Consider the following 19,642-nt stretch of genomic DNA (forward strand, 5'->3'; position numbering starts at 1 on the left):
CAGTTTGATGAACAAACATTGCATGTGATCAGAACCACGTGATAAACCTGTCTAATTAAGTCCGGTGGTAACTGGATCTGTTCAGGGAAATAAACAGATTTTAAGGAAAAGGGGAAAAAATTCCTTTCACTTTCTCTTGACACAATTTCTCCCCAAGGGAAATAAAAAAGTTTCTATACAAGACAAATCACATCATGAGGAGTAAAATCAGACTTAGCAGAGTCACAAAACAGATCTAAAAAAAAATCAAAGAGCCACAATTAACACTTTCAGGAGACTTGAGGTCAACAATGTGACTGCTCCTGATATATGATGTATGTACTGTTTACAAGCGACTGATGGGATTGTAAGAAATATAAGGAAAGAAGAACGAAAAAAACAATAGACATGAGAGATAGATAGAAAGAGCTGGAGAAAAAAGACATAAAGGATGTACTGTAACTTACTTGACTTCCTTTCAATGTTGCCACATTCAGAGATACTCCCAATTTGCACTCTTTTCACACACAAAAAAACATTATTTTTAAATGTTAAATATATATGTTCATCAGAAGACCTTACACAAGTCCTCCGACTCTGTAACATTGAATGCTTATGAGATAACTCTAAATAGACCTGCTGAATTATGAAAGATACTGTGTGAGCCCTACACCATGTGACCTCTTTGTGTAGCGACATCTATTGAATGTAGCGCTCTTATGGATACTGTCAGTGTTTATGTATAGTAATCCCCTGAGCTCCTCGTTGCTGCTCTGTCACTCCGCCATAAGCCTGGAATTTATCAAACACTTGGTTTATCATACACAGTGGCAAAGCTGCACAGCGTAGTGGACCCCATACATAGATACAGTGAATCTCTTAAACCTTATTAAGTGAGGCAGTACAGCCCCAAAAAAAGGAGAGGCTGCAGGGGAAGAGTTCACACTGCATGCTCAAAGGCTGCTTAATAGAAACACAGACATGGGACATTTAAAAAGAGATAACTAACCATAACCTTGGGTATTTTTGACATTAGTGCACTTGCAATCCTGCTCTGCATTCCTGACTGAAAATGCACCAATAAATTAGGTAAAGAAGGTCAAGGAAACAATAACGACAGTCAGTGCAGATGACGGTTTCATATGTTTCTTCTGCAGTTTCATTTTTATGTCAAACCAGTTGCTGTTTTTCTGAAACATACACATCACATCTCCTCCTGTGCATCAGGAAAGAGGGGCTTTACAGAACAGTCGTAAAAGCATTCATGCAGTGGATGTTGGTTGAATCGCTCCTGTAATAGAGAGGATACGTTTTATTTTATTATTAGTACCACCAAATCCCCTGAGGAGATCCTAACCACAAAATTGAATGTATGCCACTAACACGTCTGTATAACCTCAGTTTGATGTTTGCCCTCTGTGCCAAAACTTTATTGCTATAAGATTGTTGCACTGGATGACAAATTGCTTTGATACAATGAACATAACCTGTTATTCTGAAAGACCTCCACAACTGCATTTTCAATACCACCTGCTGAAAAGGTATATACGAGACATGTTCATTATGACATAAAGGGGGAACTTAGCTATAGAGAATGTACCTGGTTGTAAACATGTTTTATATTGCTGTAAAGCAGGGCATTTTAACATTGGGTCCATGGGAATTGACTCCCTTTTGGATCCAGCATCAAGTGGCCACTCAATAAACTGCCGTTTTTGGCACTTCCACATTGGCTTGATTTTGTAAGCACCGGAGGTTGTTGCTTGGGCTAAACCACAGTCTATCTATGGGCTAAACCATGGATGTATAATAAGGGACTGTTAGACAACAATGTTGATTAAGACTCTTTCTATTATATTTTTAATCAATGGACTTTTAATATTTGAAAAACCTTGAGCCGAGAAAAGCAATTTAAAAACCTGTGACGTCACAACAATGTGACCTGGCAATGAGAAGACATCCAAGATTGTTCATAGTTGTTAATCTTAAAGCATATTCTGTTGGTATAATGTGGGGATTTTCCCACTGAGAAATATAAAGTAAATCAAGGTGATTTGTCTCGATTTCACTTGGCTCCCACAGTTCCCGCCTCTTCGCTAATATATATCCATGTTATCTTACTCCAATTGCACCTCTAGCATCTGTATCATCATTTATCTAAATTAACTCAATTCCTCATTACCACTTGGGAGAGATAAGCAAAGCGATATATCTGCCATTCCATCTTCTCAGTTATACACACATTACGCTCTGCCACTCGCTCTTACTCACCTCTCAAAGACACCCACACAAACACACACTTACAGTGCAGATGCTTAAAGCCATCATTATGTAAACTTTGCCTCAAGTGTTCTGTCATGCTCCCAAAATAATTTTGTTTTTGCCAGAGGTGTCTCATTTGTGTTTTTTTTCATGCATAGCTAAGTTGTTTTGTTTCTGTCTCCAGCTGCTTGTTAGCAACAAAAAAACAAGGGTGTTTCAGTGTATTTCATTTTAAAAAGCTGTCAGTAAGGCAAGTATGGTAACGCTTTTGTTCTGCTCTGAGCAGCAGAGATGCATAGGCCTCAAGTGACATGTGTTCTCCCATGAAGAGCTATGGGTTCACCAGTTGCAACAAAACCCACTTATGAATTAAATAACCACACAAACAGTCTTATATTATCTTCAGCCTGAGATACACAGAGCTGATCCATGAACATGGAATGTATGTCACCCAACGCTTCTTGCCAGGTTTGTTTTCAGACATTTAATTAGGCAGACAAGACCTACGGCGTTATTAGTTCCTGAGTCTGTACATTGGAAAATAACATACAGTATAACACATCCTACCTCTCATCACTGCAGAGTACTGGCATGCACTATGCAGCATCAACATCTTTAGTCATTCATGAGAAAATGTGGCAAACAAGATATTAATATGTCACGCAACAGCGAGCAGTAGTGAGAGCGAGGGAAGGAAAGCAGCTCCAATAGCCGTAGATGTAATATAGATAAAGAAGGCTAAGAATAAATACAAAACCTCCTACAGTCTATACATTTCATCTGAGGGGGTTTTGTGATGAAAACGTCGACTGACTAATCATTAGGACTTTCGTTAAAAAAATAATTATTAAATAAAATCTAAGAATTTAACAGTATTTGCTTTCGATATCAAAGAAACAAGAGAAAATTCAATAAAGCAGAAACCTTTTTGTGAAAATCTGATTATTAAAAAAAGCAAACATTTGCTGCCCAAATCAAACATTAACCAAATGTATTCTTCACTTTCTATCAGCATATTTTGACCTGTGCTTGGACACTGTTTACTGCAAGAGGGAAGCAAAGCAAGCATTCGATGTGTGATGGATATAAAATAAACTTTCTTCTAATCTCTTTCTGGGAATTTTTTAGACACAAACTCGTTAAAAAAATGAAATGATGAGCCTTGGAATTAGTCAGTTTGCTGTAATAGAGGTGTGTCACAGCTGCAGTTATGTCAGCCTGCAAAAACATTTAGGTGGTTCAGTAATGCAGGTAATGTAGTTGGCAAACAGAGACTAATTAACGTCCAGGAACCTAAGGCCATTTTTACAATTCCTTTTCCCTCTGGTTTTATTTTCTAAAAAAGCTTGTAAAACATAAACCCTGTTGTCTATAGTCAATCAATGTACATATTTTTTTTCAGGAAAAACTGGGCTATTAGAATATTTGAGCTGTAGTGAGGTCACTTGAAAGTAAAAAAAGGTTGTATGACCTTAAAAACAAATAAATAAATAAAACGGAAAATGAATCTCACAGATATTTATTGATATCACACACAGAACAATAAAAGCTAAGCCAATCTCCTGTCTAAATCAGTTCCCATATGTCTTGGGTGTCAAACTGTGAAGAAATAAACATTATAACTTATATAGTTGACAAAATATATACAATTTTTCAAAAAAAGTCCAGACGCTTTTGCCAATAATCAAAATAATAATGTTCAAATGTATTGATATCACACACACAGCAAGCATTTGTGTTGTCTAAAACAATTATCCTATATATTTGGAGTCATCCAGTGCAAAAATAAACATAATGAACATTAGAACTCATATAAATGACAAACTATTTACATTTCTTCAAAAAAAGGCCCAAATGTATCCCAAATATCTAAACAGTGACGCCATTCTTCTCTGTAGAACGGTCATTAACCGTAGTTATCTCTCTTTTTCACTTTACTCTTTGTTCTCGCTCCTTTTCGACTATATACTCTTTGTGTGATGGACCTGCCTTCCCATTGGTTGAAAAACGTCAAAACAGTCTTGCAAAGCATCATGGGAGATTTATACTAGACTGTAGCAGCCGGTAGCACAGAGCTAGCAGCAGAAATGACGGAAAATTTATAAATTATGGACATCGAGTGGATAAAAACAGTAAGAAGATCGATAAAAGTTTCATTAAATAATCTAAATATTAATCGGAGGTGCCGTGTGACGTCGTGGACGATCCCGTAGGGCAGATCAGCACAAACACATGCACACACACATGAACACACACATGAACCCTGGACTGATTGCATTTACCCACAATCCACTGACCCTTAACCATCAGTGCTTCACGATGAGTCTTTACATTTACACAATTCTTATTTTACGTCTAAGCTTAGGTCCTAACGCACATATCACTGCTGTAGATTGATTTATCTCCCTCAAAGCTCCGCTGGAGAAGTTACACCCAGTAGCGAGTGATAACCTAACAGGCTACAAAAGGGCATATGTAAAGAAGTGGATTGAATTTAAATGTGTCCGTCATCCATTTGCTCATATGTTTGCAAATAACATCTATTGTGCTTTTGGATGGCTGTTGTGTGATGCTGTCTTGAGCTCTTGAAAGACCCTCAGCTGTTGAGCACGGGTCTGTGCATGAATAATACGCCACAGAAGCAGTTTGTAGATTTGTAATGAATATTTGAAGTGTTTAGTTTATATCAACGCAGCGTATGGAAGCTCTTTAAAGCAGGAGAAGAGGTTTGGCAGGTGTCGATGAAATTCTTCTAGATCTCTTAGTAATTACAGAGTCGATGTGATGAATCAGATCTCTTTACTTCATGCGGCATAGCAAGACTTTCAGAGTGCCTTGCCTTATGTATGATCAAGTAAACAAAATTACAACTAGCATCATTACAAGGTTGAGTCACTCAATTCATCAATTCATCATGTCAAAATGCCAAAATCATTACATTGAGTACTAAAAAAAATTTTTTTTTTTCAAAAAAAAAAAAGAAAAAAAAAAAAAGAAAAAAAAAAAAAAAAAAAAAAAAAAAAAAAAAAGGGAGTTCGGTCAGCTACAGACAGGTGATGGGGGTCATCAAAGAAAAATAAATAAATGCCCTGCTCAGTTCTGCAGGTGTATGATGAAATGCCAGCAGATGGTGCAACTTCAAACAGACTTCATGTTAAGACTCAATACAGACCAAATTGTAGAGGACGCCCAATTGCATTCAACAGAAAAACTGCTAAATTGACATGCCTGGTTATTGCTTCATTTATCAGCATAATATGAAGGTTTAATGACTGAAAATGAATCTAATGATCTCCTGATTTTAATACAATGTGAACTTTTCCACTGCTTGTTTGTGTCACATCTTTGCTCCCCAAGCCGTTCACATGCATATACAGCATGTGAGTTACAATACAGAAGGTTTTTTTGTACATTTATTTTTAATGCATTACTTGGCCCAAAAAGACTTCGCAAACTTGCCTCAAACTTTTTTTTTTGGCTCCAAGGATGGCAGTGTCAGTCTGCAGCAACTATATTATGGATTGCCATGACATTTCACATAGACATTCATGTCACCCTCAGGATGAATTGTAATCACTTTGGTGGTCACAATTTCAATTTGTGGAATACTTTGATTTCTAAGAAGAAAAAGAACATCAAAAATCAGCCTCAGCTGAACTTTGTGTTCAGTGCTAAATAGAAAATGTTAGCATGCTAACACGCTAAAATAAGATGGTGAAAATGATAAACATGGGCTTTTGAGTGTGGCCGTTAGGAACGACTATAAACACTTTAGTTTGACGAGGTTGGACAAAGTTCATTGGACGTGAACTAAATTCCTAGCATACTCCAACCTTAAGTCCTGTTTTTCCACAGAAACTGAAATCTTAGGAGCAGGGTGTGACATTACTGCAACATCCATCTCATACATAACATAATAATTTACTAATGATGAAAAAAGAATCCATTTGAAGAGCAAGAGAGTTTGATCACACACAGTACCTTATAATGCGCAGATCATAGCACTGATGGCTGGCAGGGTGCCTGTCAGACATGCATACATAATAATAATGTAAAAATTATTCTTGGAAAAGATGTGTTTTTTTAGTGAGCCAAAAACAGTATTTCAAAGTTGGTCAAATGCTTTTGTACAGAGGGTTGATTAAGTCACTAGAACCAACACTAAACCGTGTGGGTGTTTCCTGTATGACAGCCCTCAGCAAGGAGTGTGTATGTGTGTGTGATGGAGGTCAATGTCTCCCGCTGTGTACACAGCATGTGGAGGCCCACGTCCCACCCCTCGGGTCAAAAACACATGACATCAGCAGTCTCTTCGGTGACGCAGGAGGACTTGTTTTTTTTCAACTCTCACTAACAATTACCACAACTGAAAACTGAAGAGAAAGGCTTCATTCATTGGAAGGTAACAGACAAAAACACTCCTCTGGAAGATCTTAGTCTGACACTACTTTGAGACTGTGTGCAATTCAAATCCCTTCCATTATGTCAGCCACCTGTTACAGCACTAACTACAAGCAGCACTGTAGCAGTGTTCACTCCTACAATCAATTAAGCACATTTGGTTATGTGGTGAAGGTTTAACATATGTGTTGCTCTCTTAAGGAAAAGTTTTTAAAAAATATGTTGAAAAATCACCTAACAAAGAGCATGAAGACCCAGATTTTGAAGTAACAGAATTGGGTGTAGACCTATTTTAAAAGAACTTTCTTACCGAGAGTTGAATGAGAAGATTGATACACTCTCGTCATGAGAACTGATGTCAATCTTCTCATCAAACTTTCAGTAAGAAAGCCAATGAGTGTATAACTTAACGTGTCCAGCTGTTACATTAAGATTATTGAAGGTTTTCAAATCACACCGTGGCACCTGAACAATCCTGGAAATGAAATGTTGTCGATATAGACTATATTTAATGTGATATAACACGTTTTGCTCTTTTCTTTTATCTATCAAAAAAAAGTTGTTTCTTCCAGATGTATGTATATGTCCTATATATTCATGTCTGCAGAGCATTATTCTGAAGTTATACACTTGTGGATACTGTATGTTGCAGTAACTCACCGTGCATAAACTGCACTCATGCACACCATATATTATATTAAAATCACATACAGTACTCCTGTGCCTATACACAGCTCATGTGTATTTTCAAATGAATCTTTTCCCCAAGGCTGGAGGAAAAGTAAGCCAAAACCACCCCTGTGGTTTCATCATTTTTAAGTACTGGCACATTTTCTGGTTGAGGTCTATTAGCCAAATGATGATCTAGAGCTCTGTTGGAAGCAAATACTCTAAAGCCACAATCCATTTCATGAGCAATTTGGTGAAAGGGTTGTTCGGCAGCATGTTTACAGATTTTTTGAAGTGTTGAAAACAGAAAAAGAAACACTGTGTTGTGTAATGACTGACTAAGTTTCACTTCAACAGTTGCATACCCTGCTGGTTTAGACCTTTGCAGTCAAACCTACGGTGGCCGACTGCAACTTAATGAAACCCACGCAAATAGACAAAACACAAGAAAATTAAGAAAACATCTTCATAAATTTGACAACACATGCGCAGCATTTAGCAAACGCGCTGCAATACACAACACAACCAAATACACAAACGTTCTGCAAATACACAAACGAGTCAAAAAGAAAATCACACAATCCCCAAAAACAAATGCGAAAAGAAAATGGAAGTTCTACAGGCGTCTAGGGGGAGCGCTAAGTGGAACAGCTTGATTTTCGATCCCACAGAGAGAGAGAGAGAGAGAGAAAGAGAGAGAGAGAGAGAGAGAGAGAGAGAGAGAGCCGGGGCACATTCAATCTCAGAAGGTGTGCACCGTTGTGAAACGGTGTGCAACTGCTTTGAGATCATAGACTGTAAATATTAAGTCTGTGTTTGAGATATGTTTCTCTTGTTTGGTGGTGACCGACCTACATGCTCCAGTGTTGACTGAACAGGGGCCATGTGCACTGTTCACGTGTCGCTATTGGTCAAGTTGTAGATCAGATTTGAGAGTTTGAAAATGTTCATATCTGGCTCAAATCTCACTTAACCTGCCAGTCCCGTGGGAAGTAAATTCCTCTTTAGTGCTCACAGAAACATTTCCATGCAGGGTAGAGTTAAAAGATTCAACACAGGAGAATAAATACCAGGCAGACAGAGGAAGATAAAAGAACACAAAAAGGTTTTGCTTTTCTCTGAACTGCTTTGTAAACCCTGGAGGAGGTAACGGTATCGAGCCATTTGCTGTTTGCTCAGATCCACACTACGAGGCATTAAAAAGAACCCCTCCTCTCTCGCAACGTGTGTGGGTCCAGGGTCAAGTGTAACTATTTTTTCTCCCCAACATGGCCTATTATCACAGTACAGAGCACAAACAACAGTCACTTTATCTCATCAACTGCTCAACTGGAAACTGTCGCAACCATGCCTTCACCATTGGCCCTGGGTCGCACACCGTCCGCATGACAACTTCCCTCCAGCCAGAAACAAATTAGCTGTAAATTCTGGTCCACCGTTCATTTTAGAGTGAACATTTTATTTTTTAATCATTTCTACTCTATTGTGATTGTTCGCCTTTTTGAGTGTATTACACGAGTATAAAGACGCTTCTACATAAAGCGTTTTTAAAGTCTGGCGAAAACATCAGGTGCTTTTGTCCCACAATGTTAATTTGCTTGTGTTTTGTCAGTTTGCGTGGGTTTCATTAAGTTGCAGTGCGTTGTCGACCACTGTACGAAGCCCCCATAGGCCTACTATGCAGCAATTACCCTTTTCAGACCTTTTTTTTTATTTTTAAATTACAACTGAAACCAAAAACACTGTGGTTTAAATATTGCTCTCTTTCTGACTTAAAGGGTACATCAGCAGCTTATTTGTGTTTTCCCCCTTTTATCTTTACTTTGTTTTACCGGAAGCATTTTATGAGCTGTGTTTGTCGCATGAGGACCTAATTTAATGCAAACTACAGTGATTTGATTCTTTCCACTCTTTCAGATGGAAACACAACAACACATGCCTAGGGACATAAAATCTGTATGACAGTCAGGTTAATTCAATCTGCTCCTTCTGGGTATTTTTTTTATTGAAAATTACTATAATCTAAGAACAATGTGCTTTTTTTACCAACATTTTAGATGTTTTCATTATTCCTGCTATTATTTGCTTTAACCCTTGTTTGTATGTTTGTATATGTGGTGTGAAGCCTTTGTAACTTTAAGAAAGATTGTTATTATATTAAATACTTAAAGACATCACATTGTGGGACAAAAGCACCTGATGTTTTCGCCAGACTTTAAAAACGCTTTATGTAGAAGCGTCTTTATACTCGTGTAATACTTTCACTCAAAAAGGCGAACAATCACAATAGAGTAGAAATGATTAAAAAATAAAATGTTCACTCTAAAATGAACGGTGGACCAGAATTTACAGCTAATTTGTTTCTGGCTGGAGGGAAGTTGTCATGCGGACGGTGTGCGACCCAGGGCCAATGGTGAAGGCATGGTTGCGACAGTTTCCAGTTGAGCAGTTGATGAGATAAAGTGACTGTTGTTTGTGCTCTGTACTGTGATAATAGGCCACGTTGTGGAGAAAAAGGAGCTACACTTGACCCTGGACCCACACACGTTGCGAGAGAGGAGGGGTTCTTTTTAATGCCTCGTAGTGTGGATCTGAGCAAACAGCAAATGGCTCGATACCGTTACCTCCTCCAGGGTTTACAAAGCAGTTCAGAGAAAAGCAAAACCTTTTTGTGTTCTTTTATCTTCCTCTGTCTGCCTGGTATTTATTCTCCTGTGTTGAATCTTTTAACTCTACCCTGCATGGAAATGTTTCTGTGAGCACTAAAGAGGAATTTACTTCCCACGGGACTGGCAGGTTAAGTGAGATTTGAGCCAGATATGAACATTTTCAAACTCTCAAATCTGATCTACAACTTGACCAATAGCGACCCGTGGACAGTGCACATGGCCCCTGTTCAGTCAACACTGGAGCATGTAGGTCGGTCATTAGTGAGTAATCATATAAGCCACATTGAGCCTGATTGAGTGATTCATCTTGGAGCAAGACAGCACAAGTGATGTGTTTCCATCATCGCAACCCACTGGCTGCTCTAAGGCCAACATGACTTATCTGAGTCCTCTGACATAATTCAGTCATGATCTCTGGAGTATGAAGCTAGATATCTCAGTCCATCGACAACTCATAAGCTCTGATTGAATTTAATGGGCAGGTTGATTGTCTGTAGAGTGCTATTTACCAGAGACCCAAAGAAGTTAGGTTAAGTATTAACATATGGGAGCGAGCACTAAATTATTATTGGTCCACCTGATTGAGCTCAAATATCAAAGGCGTTTTGCTTTCCACTCTCACTCCCATACCTTGTTCATTTTAAATAATCAAGGGCGTTGACAGTTTAATTTTTGGGACAAAATATTAACAATATATCACAAAAGTTGTTGTTTTTATTATGCAATCCTAGGTAGGTCACCCATAAAAGAACCAATGTCTTGTTTCATCCTATCTGACATGTTATGCCAAATGAAGCAACCCAGACTGTGGAGCATGACATCCTATAATGCCTGCAATAAAGTTTCACTCGTATCAGCTCTGTGTGTCTTGAAAACTTCAAAATGGAGTTGTTTATCAAACTGAAATTAAAAAGAAAAACCTAAGAAATCAGTATGTGGGCATGTGAGTTTTTTGTTCTGACTGACTATGCTGGTACTGTAATTTGATAGGTCAAATGTCTGAGTAGGCGGGCCCTAAAAATAATTCATTAAATCCCTACACGGGCAGTGAACCAGCTGGGGTTGTTAGCTGTTGCTTTTTGCCATCTGTGATTTGAGCACTCTGTATGTTACTCCATGTGAACGTTTTTATTTTCTGAGTGAAATACAATGTTATCAGCACTATGGGTCCTTCCAAATTATAAATGTTGTAGCCAGATGTCTTTCATCACTAATGTAGCTCAGCGTAAATTCTTTCAGGAAGACCTAACACTTAACACTTAATCACTGCTCTCTTTCTAAATCAAATCAGCTGTTGGAGGCGTTCGCCTTCCTGTTAAACCAAACAGAATCGGCCACGAATTCCAAGGGCCAATCACAGCATCACAACCCTGCTTTAAATCTGTTTCTCTCCCTGCTGCTGTCAGCTGTCATTTCAGGCAAAGCGTGCAACCCTCCACCACCCCTTCCACCTCCAGTCATCGTCACCCAATGGCACCCTGGGTCTTCCTCCTGCTGGACGCCCCGTCGACTCCTTGGGTCTGGTCTTCGGGCTCCTTCGCCACCAACTCCAGTATCTAGACTCCATCAGGGAGATTGTCTTGGCTTCCTTACCCCTTTAAAAATTATTTGATAACAATGGAGTCTAAGCTCCAAAGACTGTACATTTGATTATGCTTATGTACAATAAACCTTTGCATATCTGCAAACAAGTCTCTCCTGATTGAAATAACTGAAACATGTAAGAAAAACTTCTTGTAGCAACATTTTCGGGCTTCAGTCAATCACACACCACAACATCTCCTAACAACGCCCTCAAATGTCAATCTAACGCTGCCATAGGAAAACACCTCCCCAGAGACAAATACGTATCTCCAAAATATGAATTTATCCTCTTTTAAAAAAGATATGCAAAATAGCTGTCATTTTAGTTAAACATACATTTAAGGTATACAAATTTCTGTTTGAATAATAATGGGGCCTGTATATTATAATGATACTTGAAATACGAAAAGGCATTGTTTGGCACCTCTTTGATTTCATAATAATCGAAAACAGTTATTCTGCAGAAACTAGTTCTCTGTAGCAGCTATTCTATAATGAATAAACAGGATTACCCTTTAAAGGATGAGCCATTATTAATGTCACCAACATTATCAGCTAGCGGGTATTGATTTAAAATATGAATGGATAAATTAATCTCTCTACTACCCTTAACAGTGCCAGCTTTAACTACAGTCACTTTTGAACCTCATACAGACTGGGATGAGCTAATCCTCAAACTGTTCCTTGTGGGACATTCTCAAACTGTTTTAGGCTGGATTTAAATGTTTTGGGTGCCTGGCTGATAGTCAAAGGGAATGTGGTGAATCTTTGTGCTGTGAGGCTGAAATAGCAAACTTCATAAATCCAGAGCAGTGCTTCTTTGGTTGTGCTTTATTTACGATATTAGGTTTCTTATGTTCAGTGTGTGTGTGTGTGTGTGTGTGTGTGTGTGTGTGTGTGGTGTGTCTGTGTGTGTGGAAAACAGAGTGACACAATGTTTTCTGACTGTGGAAAGAAAACGCTTTCTAAAACACAAATATATATTATATATATATATATATATATATATATATATATATATATATATATATATATATATACCATTTTTTTTTTTTTTTTAACTATTTAATTCAATTCAATTCAATTCAATTCAATTTTATTTATAGTATCAAATCATAACATAAGTTATCTCGAGACACTTTACAGATAGAGTAGGTCTAGACCACACTCTATAATTTACAAAGCCCCAACAATTCCAACAATTCCAGTAATTCCCTCAAGAGCAAGCAGTGCGACAGTGGCGAGGAAAAACTCCCTTTAAAACTTTTTAACTCATTTTGATGACAAAAGCTCATGTGCTGTCCTTTTGACCGGCGCTGCAGAAACAATTCAGCCTGTCTGCCATGCGGGGCGTACGACTCTGTCAGTTTGATTAATCTTGTCGTTTTCCCACTGCAGAGCAGGCAAAACAGTGTCTGGATTTGTTCACAGGGGCAGGAAGGTAAGCCGTTGGCAGCCACCCATACCAAAGTGAGTGATGGAATGTGTTGCATCAGGGCACTGCTCAGAGCACAATCTGCTCTGGTCTATATGACGTGTTCAGCCTGATGTATTTCGCTGAAAGCATCTGTTAAAATCCCCAACAATGCTGTAAGGTAACCACTGTGTGCATCCTCCACTTTCACCAGTGATGTCTGTTGCTATAGCAAGTGTATCTGTTTATTGCTCAATAAAATATTGAATTAGATTTTCCCCTAGAGGTAAAGAGCTTGTTTCGAGAAGAGGTTTCATTAAAGGAACTGAGAGTTGCTCTGGCACACTGTTGGGTATACTTGGGATAATTTAATAAACTCTTAACTTAACTTATCCATTTAACCCAGCACGTGCCTGGAAGTTAGGACATCAAAATCACCAATCAAACCGTGGCTCGAAACAACATGGGTGTCAATGTCTATTCAATAAGCAGTAAATGTTTCCTGCCACTAACAGGAAGGGATTGGTTCTGATCCTTCCCATTCAATTGTGTATGTAAACACTGTATGTGTTCATAGACAGTATGTTTGTGTGTGTGTGTGTGTGTGTGTGTGTGTGTGTGTGTGTGTGTGTGTGTGTGTGTGTGTGTGTGTGTGTGTGTGTGTGTGTGTGTGTGTGTGTGTGTGTGTGTAAAAAATTGATGTTTGAATGGTAGCAATGTGGTCGGCTCTTGTTTTATTCAATATCACTTGATTCAAGAAGGTCAAACGGTATAAAAAGAAAACAATTGAAAACATCTCATTTTTCTACACCACTAAAGAAATTGAGAGTACAATTTTTGTATACTTACTATTTTTTGGCTCAAGAGGGGACTGCATAATCTCTGAGGGGATAATTTTTTGCATGTCTTTGCATGTTATTATTTAATTTATGTTTGCTCACGTAACAATTTAGCGTGTAAAAATATGCATGTGTGTTTACAGACAAGGTGCTATGAGCTGGATGGCACACATGGCTAAGTGGAGCCCAGCGGCGGTATCCAGACCGACTCTTATCACCTCTCTGTAACAATTCAGAGTGACAGCTCTTTGTAGTGGAAGCTATTCTTAGCTTTGGTCCTGGGTCCATCGCGGGGGTCCATTGGAACCGGAGCCTGTCAGCACAGGACGTCTGTACACTCTTGACGGCTGATGACACTTACAATCCTCTTCGCACCTGTCCTCCACACCACCACAGGCCATCATCAAGCTGAGGATCTCCTGATCATCTCTCTCTTTAGTTCCGTCTCCTTTGTTTGATCGCTCAGTCTGTCTCTTTGTCTCTCTGCAATTTGTTTCTATCTCCATGTCTCTTTCTCCTTCAGCTCTATAATCTGCACTACAGACAATTAAAAGTAGACAGGAGCACAGCAAGAAATTAGCAAAACCAATGTGTTTCTCTTTTATCATTTATTCATCTCTCTTTCTTGCTCTCTCTCTCTCTCTCATCTCGTTAGATGACTCATGCTCAGGAAACCACAAAAGTCAGAGAGACATACGAGATATGTCATCATTTTTTCCTTTCTCAAGCGTTAAGTCTATCTTTTGTTCACCTCTCTTTAACCTCAATCTTGCAACATGCGTCTCATGTAGTGCAAAACATCATCATGAGCTGACCAAATGCATTTTCAAGTGTTAGATAGAAACATGTCTTCCCTCTTTTCAGAGTTAAATACTTGATAGTTTAACAGTGGCCATCAACTGTGAAGATGTACAGTACACTTAAGTCCAGAAAATCAATTGATCTCCGTCATCTTTCCATCCCATCTTTGATTTGATTTGTTCCTCACTGAACGCCTTCACCATATTTCTCCAGCAGCCACAGTTACCGCAGGCACGGAGCTGTGTTTACAGAAAGAAAAACTCTTGTCTCGGCAGCCTGAGTACTCAGCGAGTTACAGATCAAAGATGTGCAGACAAGGGAACACGAAACAAGAATAGTCCTAAAGTGCTTTGCAGACAGCGCTGTGATATATGTGCATTATGGTTCATAAAGGTTCACTTTGTTTTAAATCAAGATACACAATTAAACATGTTGTACCGATTTAACCCATATTATTTTGACATGTGTGTCAGCTGTTGCAATTTTTCAAGAGAAAGAGAAAACATTAATAAGCCTGGGGAAGGCCATGCTGTTTAACAAAATGAAACATAAGTTCAGCCAACACCGCCACAATCATTTTCTTACAGTCCCTTATTGAGTTGTAAAAGTTTATTATCTTAAAACAGGTTAAAATAATGGCACTGCTGTACAACTATTTCTACTCTAATACAAATTACTTTCTTTCAAGATGTTTATATAAAAAAACATTTTCTTGATTCTTTCACAGTGATTTTTCAATATTTGAACACTCATTTCTAGACAAAGTCGTGAAAGATCTGTCTTGAAGGTTGAACGTAAGACCAGTTACACTTTGAGACTGTTGCTTGCCCTGTCGTCATGTATGACATATGAAGGTCAACTGTAACACCTGTTATTATTCATCTATATGGCTTACTGCTGAGATAACATGCACATGTAGATCTTGCTTCGAGACCACAACCACCTCACTCTAACAAAGTACACATCCACAACATTTGCTATCAGCAGTAAAGTGATATAACATCAAAGGTGACCATTATGGGAAAAAAAAGCTTTTGTTTTCTAGACAGAAATGTCCAACAGGAATAGGTTTCCTACCACATAAGCACACTCACTTTAATGACAAATCTCAGCTGAGATCACACCACATGATACAGATGTTTTTTTCTCAAGGCACAAAAATTACACAGACAGAGAGAAGAAGAGTAGAGTTATATGAATATCAGTGCATAAAGTCTGTGGAAAAGAACTCCTGATGCTGGAGTAGAACAGTCTCATATGGCACACAGTTCTGACATACAGCACTCTTAAGAGTGAAAAGATCAGAAAGCACTCACTGCTATCAGTTTTAGCCCCTTGACGCCAGATCAAAGGCAGCTTTTCAAATGCATAATGTGGTGCATGCATTTGAGGGTCAAATTAGATGTAGCTTGTGAACAAATGCAACCTTAGTCCCAAATTGATCATTCAACATTTTCATCCACATACATAATGGAACTCACAACTAAGAAAAGTTCAACCAGCTTATTGTAGTAGCACTTAGAAAGCATATGATTACTCTATGCATCTCAAAACTGCACTAATGTCTATTTTGTATGCATTGAAGCACCTGTACCGCCCGGTAATGTTTGCAAATTACCAATAAAGACAGCATACAGCAAGACATCACTTATTCATAGAGTGCATCTGTATGCAAGGCTTCAGCAAGAAGCGTGCATCTCTTATGTCACTGCAACAGATGTGTTAGTTTAGTAAAGAATGTTTGTTTAGTTATGTGTAAGAGATGTTTACCTAACAATAGGCACATTTGTTAGCCACATTATGTGCAGTGAAATACAATATGCAATATGCACAAGGGACTGAGACATGTTGTTCTCTCACTTGGTCTAATTAGGATCAAAATCCCTCCCAGACAATTAACTCCCCAAACAATTAAATTATTATGTATTCAGTGTTAAAGTGTAAACAGAGAAGCACTAATGTGTTTATTCTGCCTGGTGCATGATTAGACATGTTTTTCTAATATACAGCACAGGATGCCCATGATTAATTTGCCTTAAAATTGCAAAGTCAATTATAAAACAAGTGTATAAATAAAAAATTGAAACATGTCATGTTGAACATTTTTTTAAAGTCTTAGTTGTTTTAGGCTTGAATAGGTTTCATTATACTGTGTTAGAAAAGCAAACTATTTGCACAAAGAAGGCAGAATAACTCAGTTATTCAAAACAATGTGTATTTGTTAGAGAGTTTTTTGTTCCACAATCCTAATCTTACATTTATTATATCCAATGTGTTTGGGTTGAAAGAGCTTATGTGGTCTGTAGAGAGCACTGCAGCCTTCGTTGTACTTTGTACACAGGGTGGACATGCAATGCACACAATTTACAACATCAAAATGACTCTGAAGTTCAATCATACCTCTCATGCATTGTATTTGTAATATTTCCTGCAAATATATCATCTGTGTTTTTTATTATTATGTTCATCCCTATGCAGACAGATTCCTTTTTGCTCCTCATTATGTAGTAAAGTAGGTTCAACAGAGAATATGTTTCGTTGATGCAGCAATAATTGATCTTATCTTGTAACTCAATTATGGTAATGTTTTTCACCAGTTCTGAAGCCCAGATAAACGTCTTTTTATTTTAAAGGACATTGCATAAACTCCATTACAGTATTCGTGAACAGTGAGGGTCACATTTACCTTGACGTCCACTTAACTGAAACACACAGACAAGGGGCAGCAGACCAAGTAGGCTAAAGATCCCAGATAGAGGATTGTTTAGATAACACGGCATTTCAACAGGACCAATAGGTGACACTGCAGTTGCTGGAATTCTGATTTCATAAATTAAACTGTGTCCTAACATGTAGCCTACCCCACGAAACTAGCACAAGCCTACTGACCAATAATGTGTCTGCGGCTCTCAATAACGAAATTGTAAAGTCGCATTTCGAACTAAAGCATATTTACAATCTCCCCTATAAAGTCGAAATTATATTGTGAGATTTGCAGTTTAAAATTTGTTTCAAAGTAAGTGATATTTCAGTTCACTTGAAGCACACCTAGAAATATCATCAAGCTACATGAAATAAATAGAAAACAAATTACCGTTGACAGCACGGGATTCCGCTGATTTCCACTTCGCTGCTGCTCATCTTCTGGGGAGCATCTGGCAGACAGTATTTCCTCTCAGTTCAAGTGACTCCGCTGTAATCCAACTTTCAAAATAAATAACCGCCTGCGTTCTGCCTCGGCGAAAGGTCCAGTGTCCTGTCAGCGGCTGCAGAGAAGTGAACTGTTTCTGGGTTTAAATACAATGGGTTAACATGGAAATACAATTTTAAAAAGTAACCTAAACGGTTGAGCTCTGTGGTTGTAGTTGGCACTGGAGAGCGCGAGCCGCACTGCTGCTAACTTGCGCTCCATGTACCCTTGTAGCCTAAACCCAGGACTAAGGGTGTGTGTGTGTGTGTGTGTGTGTGTGTGTGTGTGTGTGTGTGTGTGTGTGTGTGTGTGTGTGTGTGTGTGTGTGTGTGTGTGTGTGTGTGTGTGTGTGTGAGTGCGTGTGTGTGTGCGTGTGTGTGTCTGTGTGTTTAGTTCTTGACAGTTTTTTGCTGAAAGAAGGACTTCAGGTTTATTGTTGGCTTGTTTGATGTTTGTTTGTTGCCTATACACTGTCTGTGCATGGAGGGCACTCTGTATACATGTGATGCAAAACATTAGTTAAAGAAAAAGATTGATATTTTGGGAAATAAGCGTATTCGCTTTCTTGTCATGAGAAGATCAAATAGCCTACTATAAGCTACTACCAGCAGCCAGTTAACTTAGCTTAACAAAGTCTGCCACCACTGCCAGCACCGCCAAAACTCACTACGCCTCATATCTTTCAATTCAGTATGCAAAAAAAACCCAGTTCAATCAGGAGAGACCTCATTTTGAGTGAACAATTATTTATTGACGTGTGCACAATAATGATAAATGATGAGGCGATTAGACCCCATCGTGACGTTATCGAATTCTCACCGTGACGTCATCATATTGTAAGGGGGCCGAGAAGCTGTGAGTAGGCCTATGTAGGATAACCCCCTGGAGTCTAGACACTTGTGGTGATGGCGATGACTGAAGAGGATGCTGAGATCTGGATGAATGAGAAGAGCTGGAATTGATGAACTGGAGGTGAACGGGTTGGAGGAGGGTCACGTAGCCTGACAAGCCAGACCCACATCAAGATGTTGGGTCTGGGAACTCACCATTGACAGGGCTCAATCCAAGAGGCGGGATAAACGGTTGTCTTTCAAATTCCCTCTGCATGCAATAGGATAGTGCTACAACCAGGCAGAGCAAGGAAGAAGGTAGCAAAGCTAGTTGATAGATCAAACTTTTGCCGTATCCGGTCGGCAAAACTCCCAACACATCTTCCTTTTTTAAGAATGATTTCAGTGCCGTTCTTTGTTCTTTTCTCAAAGAAAAGCTTAACTCCAAGTCTTCCAGAAGACAGCTGTTCCCAGCAGTAGCAGCCATAAGCCCGCCCACCGACTTTATATACACAATGTGATTGGCTTGATCAGAGTTTGTTTTTTCCAGCTCGCAAGCCAACGGAGAGTGCCTAGATCCCCCTGGGTGCAAATTAAATTTGCTGCCGCTAGGGTGCGTCTAGATTTCTAGGCTAAGGGTCGTGAGGATTCACACTAAAATGAGAGCTGACAGCAACGCAGAGAAGAACATTTAAATATTGACAGCAAGAATGTGATTGGCCGATAGAGATTGTGGCTAAACCTGGCTGGTTTAACAAAAATAGTAAACGAGATATTTAGTGAGCTGTTGAGATGCTGGTAGATTTTGTTAGCTTTGGCCATAGCCAAGCTGTTTCCAGTCTTTGGGCTAAGCTAAGTTAGCGGGCTGATGGCTGTATAGTTTCATATTTATTGTACAGACATGAGAGAGTTATCGATCTTCTCATCTAAATCTTAGCTAGAAAACAAGAAAGTGTATCCTATTTTCCAAAATGTCAAACATACTCCATTAATAATTAATAATT

At 38.8% G+C, this 19,642-nt stretch overlaps 1 protein-coding gene across 2 annotated transcripts in view; it reads right to left on the bottom strand.

Annotated features, from left to right (window-relative positions):
* The window catches only part of gcgra (glucagon receptor a), a 40,120-nt gene extending 22,083 nt beyond the window's left edge, over nt 1–18,037 (bottom strand). For both annotated transcript variants that reach the window (XM_039825320.1, XM_039825322.1), the window contains exon 1: nt 17,713–18,037. The gene's annotated coding sequence lies outside the window, so the exon portion shown is untranslated. The remainder of the gene's footprint in view (nt 1–17,712) is intronic.
* Nucleotides 18,038–19,642: the final 1,605 nt, after the last annotated feature.

The sequence above is a fragment of the Perca fluviatilis genome, chromosome 15 (genome assembly GCF_010015445.1).
Source record: "Perca fluviatilis chromosome 15, GENO_Pfluv_1.0, whole genome shotgun sequence".
Lineage (NCBI taxonomy): Eukaryota > Metazoa > Chordata > Actinopteri > Perciformes > Percidae > Perca > Perca fluviatilis.